The following is a 6,999-nucleotide window of genomic DNA, read 5'->3' on the forward strand; positions in this document are numbered from 1 at the left end:
AGCACCACCAGCAGCCATAGCAACAAAAAATCATCCAGCCTAAAATGTCAATAGTGCCACTGCTGAGAAACCCTGGCTTAGAGTAAGGAATATTTAGATTGTAGACCCTTGCTGTTCACAGACAGAAAGCATAATCAAGAAATATACCTTAAGTATTTCAGACCATTAATAGTTCAGTCTGTGTGTTATCACAGCACTGCTTAGTTTTTCCTAACTGATACATTTATTTTGCAATTTGAGTGAAATTAGAACACAATACACTTCCCCAAGTAATGTTTAAATAATTTGGTTCTGATATTTCTTGATTTTATATCCATTGAATACATGACTGCTGGGCTTAAAATTGAGGTTAGATTTGTTTAAAATGGAAAACAAATTGATCAATTCAAAATTCAAGACAGTTTAGCTTGCCTTTAGAGGGAAATGATTGTTCATAAGAGGCATCTGGTTTTAATGCCTAATATCCTTTCTCTAAGATACCCCAAAATTCAGCCAAATACCTGAAAAAAAGAAAGATTATATAATTGGCTTTTGAAAATAAGACTGCAGCTCAGAAATTTATTGAAAATGATGAACTCTGTAGTATTTACAGATAAATAGTTTAATAATTCCTACTATTTGGCTATTAAGTAACGTAATGTACATATTGAAGTAATCAAAAAGGCTCTTTTGATTTACACTTTTATGGAAGAAAGAGAGGTTAAGAAAATGAGCAAAAGTTATAATGACAAATTTTTTTCTCCTATGAGTATTTATTTTAATGAAAAGTATTAGTGTAATATCAGGCTTATGTCAACACTTAAGCAATTTTCATTTTCCTTCAGAGTTACATATTTTCTCTCCTCAAAACATTCCTTATGATTCAATCGACTTATTCATTTATTACCTTAATATATTCACATAGTTCAAAAAATTTTAAACTATAAAAAGATAAACAGTAAAAAGTTTTCCTCCCAATGAAGGCCACCACCTGTGACCACATAGTCTGGGCATGGCATAAGACTGCTTATAAATGGCATCGCTTAGAGCTGAGCACTATCTTGTACCACATGCAACCTCACCATGCTAACCTTATCCACAGCGCCCTGTTATTAGTTTCATGTGGATACACATGTATTCACTCCCCATGAATCCATAAGCATATGTAATATATGCATATTCATATGCAATAGATGCATGCAAATATAGATACATGCATCATATGCATATGAAAACAAACATGAATTAAAATTTCCCCCCCTTTTCACTGTTTTTCTTACAACAAGCAAATCCACATGCTAAAATGTAATCTCCATGTCCATTCACTGTAAAGATCTCTCAAAGAGAAAACCAGACTGTTTAGCATGCCTTGGTAAATAAACTGCAGTAAAAGTCAAAGCAATTATTGAGCAAACCTGTGAAGTACAGATAGTTTATGATTAGCAATTTCCAGCATCTCATTGCAGGATCCATTGTTCCTCTCTTTATATACACTTCCTCAGATAATCTGTCTCCTGCCACTCCAAGCCTCTCATTTTCAAGTTTACTATTTCAGACAATACCCCTTAATTGAGTTTTGCCCCCACAACTTATCCTGTTGATGCTTAGCACACACATTTCAATTTCCCTTAATGTTATACATCTGATGATTTAATGCCTAATGATGTGTCACCCATTGATAAATGCTTCAGTGTTACCCTCAGACAAAATATATACTGTATTTTTTTTTATTCTTGCTAATATATTACATAAGGATCAGTTTCCAAATGTTTAAAATATATGTTACGGGCCGGCCTGGTGGCGCACTGCTACAGTGCGCCACTTGGGAGTGCGGTGGTGCTCCCGCCGAGGGTTCGGATCCCACATGTAGACCGGTTCCCGCTCACTGGCTGAGCGATATGCAGGTGCAACACTGAGGGTTGCGATCCCGTTGCCGGTCCCGGTCCGGTACGGGCGTGACACTGAGGGTTGCGATCCATTGCCGGACACGAAAAAAGTCAAAAAGGAAAAAATATATATATATATATATATATATATGTTACATTTAGAAACTTCACTTAAAATATATTTGAAAAATTCTGTGTTGGTTAATATTGAAATCACAGTATTTAAATACCCCCTTCTGGATGTTAATAGAAGTGACCCTCAAAATAGGAAAATATGCATTAACCTTAGAAATGAAGAAGGTACCATCCATATAATAAGATTGTTAAGGTATTTCTGAATTACATAATGCAGATTGGTCTAGATTAGGAGCCACACAGGAACAACTGATTATCCTTAGTCATGTGGAAGAGCAACGTGCCCAAGAAATGTCACTGAGCATTATTGGTAATAATAAAGATTTGGAGACAAAGCAAATATCAATCATGATATTACCCTCTCAGCAAATGACTGAAATATTACCTGTTGAATCTTGGTGCTTAGGCTATGTGCCTGTGAAGGCCAGAAATTTAGGAAACTTGATAGAAATTATCAGAATATCAGACCAGGTTGGCTTCTCCTAAAACCTCCATAAGGTATAGCAAAAAGCACCATGCTTAGGTCTAAGGTAGTAGTTCCCAAAAAGTGCTCTGGAACCAGCAGGACCAGCATCACCTGGGAACTTGTTAGACAAAAAAAATTTCTAGCTCCACCCCAGACCTACTGTATCAGAAACTCTGGGGTGGGGCCAAGCAGTCAGTATCTAGTAAACACTCCTGGTAATAATGACACATGCCAAAGTTCGAGGATCACTGATCTAAGGCAATAGTTCTCACTCTAACTGCTCATTAGAAGTATAGAAAATATACCAAGGGAACTATAGAAAATAGGGTTGCCATAGTTCCATCCTCACAGATTTCTATTTAATTGTTGTGTGGTAGGGCCAAATATTTTTAAAGGCTCCCCAGGTGATTCAAATGTACAAACAGAATTGAGAACCAAAACTGAGGATACCCAAGTGAAAAGCAGAAAAGGAAACAGAACACAGCTCAGCTTTATTATGAAAGACTTTTTCTGCCTGTGGTCTGCAATGCAAAGCTACTGAAGGTCAATCACGGACTTGCAATAATTTTAATAGCTCGATTCTCTGTACCACGTCAAATTTTATGTAAGGACAGTAATGTAGGGGTCCAAATGAAAGTGAGAGACTGGGTCCTTGGTGGTATCAGAAAAGTGACAAAAGCCTGAAGAAAAGTCTGAAGCCTCTGGGTCAGCCTGCTGTGCAAGCTTCACTGAGATATGTCCTGGGGTGTTATTCCCTCAGACTCCCCTCTTAACTGAGTGATGACCACTGCTCTGAGGAAGAAACCAAAGCCCATCCAGGAGAAAGTGTTATGAGAGTGGTATACACACACACACACACACACACACACACACACATATATATATATATATATATATATATATATATATATATGCACAGGCTTAGGAGCCAAAGTACTGTGGCTGAAATTTGGTTCTGCCTATTACGAGCCATGTAACTTGGCAAAGTAAGGGGACTCGATTATGCCCACTTTTCTCCTCTTAAAAGGGGATATACTATTTTACCTACCTATGAGGGTTGCAGAGAAGGATGGATGAATGAATGCATTGATAAGACACTTAAAACAAAGCTTAACACTTATTGTTAGGCTTAGAAATAAGATTAAAATACAGAATCCAGGATAGCTTGTTGCTAAGAAACAAAAATTAAAAAGGAAGTTCAACATTAAATGACCATGAGTTAGGAATTAGTTACCAGCCATAAAAATAATGACACATATATTATATATAAGATTTATAACTACATAGAATTTAATGTGCAGATAGATAAAATATTCCAGGCACCTTTATAGAAAATGGCAATGAACCAACAGAGAACACTTTATAGTGAGAGAGATAACATTCTAGCATTTTAGTGGGGCGACAAAAAATAAATACACTAATAATATATAACACCAGATAAATATAAGAACTATGAAGAAAAATAGGACATAAGTAACAGGTGGTGACACTTGAGAAGCAACGTGAAAAAACTGAGGAAAGTCGTGTTCATATCTGGGAACAGGAGGATAGATTCAGAAGAACAGCAACCCAAAAGCATTATGAGTTTGAAGTGTTTGCTGAAGAGAAAACCACTGTGATTAGAATGGGCTGAGCAAGGTGGAGCCCATTGGAGATGAGGTTTCAGAGATGGTCATAGCCCAGATATACAGAACCTTGCAGGACATAGTCAGGAGTTCAAATTTTATTTTACAATAATGAGAAAACAGAACTATTTGAGCAGGGAAGTTTATCTGACACACAAATTTAAAATAAATCTACTCTAGCTATATGTAGTGACTTTACAATACTGCGTCAAGGGTAAGGATGGGATACTTGGTCAGGAGTAGGGAGGGAAGGCTAGTTATGAAGCTTTTGCATATGAAGCTTTTAGGCTAAGCAAGAGATTATACTGGCTTGAACTAGGATGACAGCAGTGGAAGTGAAAGTGGTCAGATTCAGAATAAACTTGGATTTGGGGATAAAATTTATGAGAGTGTTTGGCCTGAGAAAATGGGTGAACCATTTTCTAAGAAGTGAGAAGATGCAAAGGCTTGGCCTTGTTAAATTTGAACTGCTCACACAGAGATTCCAAGGAGGAGTTGGAAATGCAAGTCTGATGATCAGGGAAAACAGGGGGGCTAAAGATATTAATCAGGTTTTACAAATTCATTTACATCCATGAGAATACCTGAGATCACCAAGGAAGTGAGTGTGGGTGGAGAAAAAATCTAACTCCCTGGCATCCACCCAGTTAGTTAAGTGAAGTATTTGCTGTGCAGCCCTGGCTATCAGACACCCATGACTACCTAATCCCTAAAATAATTCCATGAATCCCCAAACTCATGTCAATAGGAAAAGGATTTCCAAAGTGGTATGGTCCACAGATGGGGAATCCTCCACTGCCCTTTGGAAAGTGATCATGATGGATGCTGGGCAAGTCAACCTTTTCACATATGGAAGATATGGCTTTTCCTTTGTAAAACTCAAAGCCTCAGGGGAAAAAATTAACAACCATTGTCTAATGGAATAAAACCTATACTCTGGAGCTCAGATCATCGTGTGTTGCTTTCTGTTTTCCCTGTTTCTAAAAGGAAGGTCTTAAAATGTTTGTACTGTCTTCCCACTTTTATTTTTAAATGGATTTGTTGAGGTGCCAAATCATGACATCCAGTCCTGACTGGGAGAATCTGAACAGAATCCAGATATTAGAAATTCAGTAACTGAACAAAATTTCAGGTTGTGTTCTGATGGAAGAGATGAAATCTGTTTTCAGCTACACATGAACTAATTGCTTAGTCTTAGGTGTGGGCACTGTTGCAAGCTTATGTATTGGAAAAGGATGAAATGTGTCTATCAAAGAGTAAAATCTAGTGAATGTTTTGATTTTTGCCTGTTTAGGAACTCCTTGCCTTCCCCATTTTCTTTTTGGAACTCCTCCTCCTTCAATTCAAAGGGATTCAATAACCGACCTTCCAGATTAGAAAGTGGGCATATGACCCCGGTCTGCACAGTCATTTTGTCAATTGCCGTTGCCACAGTGATTGTTTCAGCCCTGTTATATGATCTAACATGGTTCAAACTGATTCCTGCTCTGAGATTTTTGTTTAAAGCAAGAGGGAATGGGCCTTCCATTTGGGGTCATGAAGTTTGAAGAATGTGAATTTGGTGGTTACTGGCAACCATTTCCTTCCACTCTACATAGAAAAAAATAAACTGTCTGATGGAAAGTAAAATGAAACCAAGCAGAGGTAATTGCACAGGAGAGGAAGCTTGCGGGAGCCTTAATTGCATCAGGTTTCTGGTTCATGGGTCTGACATCCCCACATCTGCTCTTAATCCTGAGGTTCCTTGACTCTATGACTTTTCAGTTTCACTGACTGATAAATACCCTTTCATAAGCAAGTTTGAGTTGGAACTTGTAACTAAGAATTTTGTTTAATGCAGGTTAATTAATCTTAATTCCATACATTAATCTGTTCAGCTAACTTTAATTCTATATCATTAATGCTGAATATGTTTCATTTTATAATGTAGAAATTCCCGAAGAAAAATTAGCAAAGGAACCCCCAGTGATTAAATTCATATGGGAAGTCCTTAGGTGAGAATGCTACATCATGCATAAGCTGATGGATCACCTGGACTGGAGAGGTGAGATACATTATAAAGGCAGCATATGACTTGATTTGGGATATAAAAACCCTAATTTTTTGTGCATGTGTGCCTAATCTCAGCCGGTCTGCCTGAGACTCCTTGAGTGCCAACCCTAGTCCCCTGCATGGCCCCTTTTCCACTCCAACAAGATTAAAGAAACTATAATGAACCAGGAAAAACTTGCCAAACTGCAGGCTCAAGTGCACATTGGTGGGAAAGGACCTGCTCACAGAAAGAAGGTGGTTCACAGAACAGCTACAGCAGATAATAAAAAATAAATAAATAAAAATAAATAAAAACTTCAGTTCTCCTTAAAGAAGTGAGGAGTAAATAATCCTCTGGTATTGAAGAAGTGCTTATGTTTACAAACCAAGGAACAGTGGTTCACTTTAACAACCCTAATGCTCAGGCACCTTTGGCAGTGAACACTTTCACCATTACAGGCCAGACCAAGCCAAAATAGCTGACAGAAATGCTACCCAGCATCATAAACCAGCCCGGCACAGACAGTGTCACTAGTGTAAGGAGACTGGCTGAAGCTCTGCCCAAACTGTGGACAGAAAAACACCACTTGCTTCTGGAGAGGAGGAGGATGATGAAGTTCCAGATCTTGTGGAGAATTATGTTGAGGCTTCCAAGAATGAGGGAAACTGAATTGGGTGAACTTCTGAAGAAGATAAAACCTGAAGAAGTTTCTGGGAGCTGCTGTTTTATATTTTGACTGATTTTAAAATTGTTTCATTTAAGGTTCTGATAAAATCTAGATCTCTAATATTTTTAAGTCCAAGCCCCTGGACACTGCAGCTCTATTTAATATTTGCTTATACACAATACATTCTTTGCAGCTAACTAAGCTGAAGA

At 37.8% G+C, this 6,999-nt stretch overlaps 1 pseudogene; it reads left to right on the forward strand.

Annotated features, from left to right (window-relative positions):
- Window positions 1–6,287: 6,287 nt before the first annotated feature.
- LOC103582337 lies at window positions 6,288–6,792 on the forward strand (annotated as a pseudogene).
- The last annotated feature ends 207 nt before the right edge of the window (window positions 6,793–6,999 follow it).

This window comes from Galeopterus variegatus, unplaced genomic scaffold, assembly GCF_000696425.1.
Source record: "Galeopterus variegatus unplaced genomic scaffold, G_variegatus-3.0.2 Scaffold15755, whole genome shotgun sequence".
Lineage (NCBI taxonomy): Eukaryota > Metazoa > Chordata > Mammalia > Dermoptera > Cynocephalidae > Galeopterus > Galeopterus variegatus.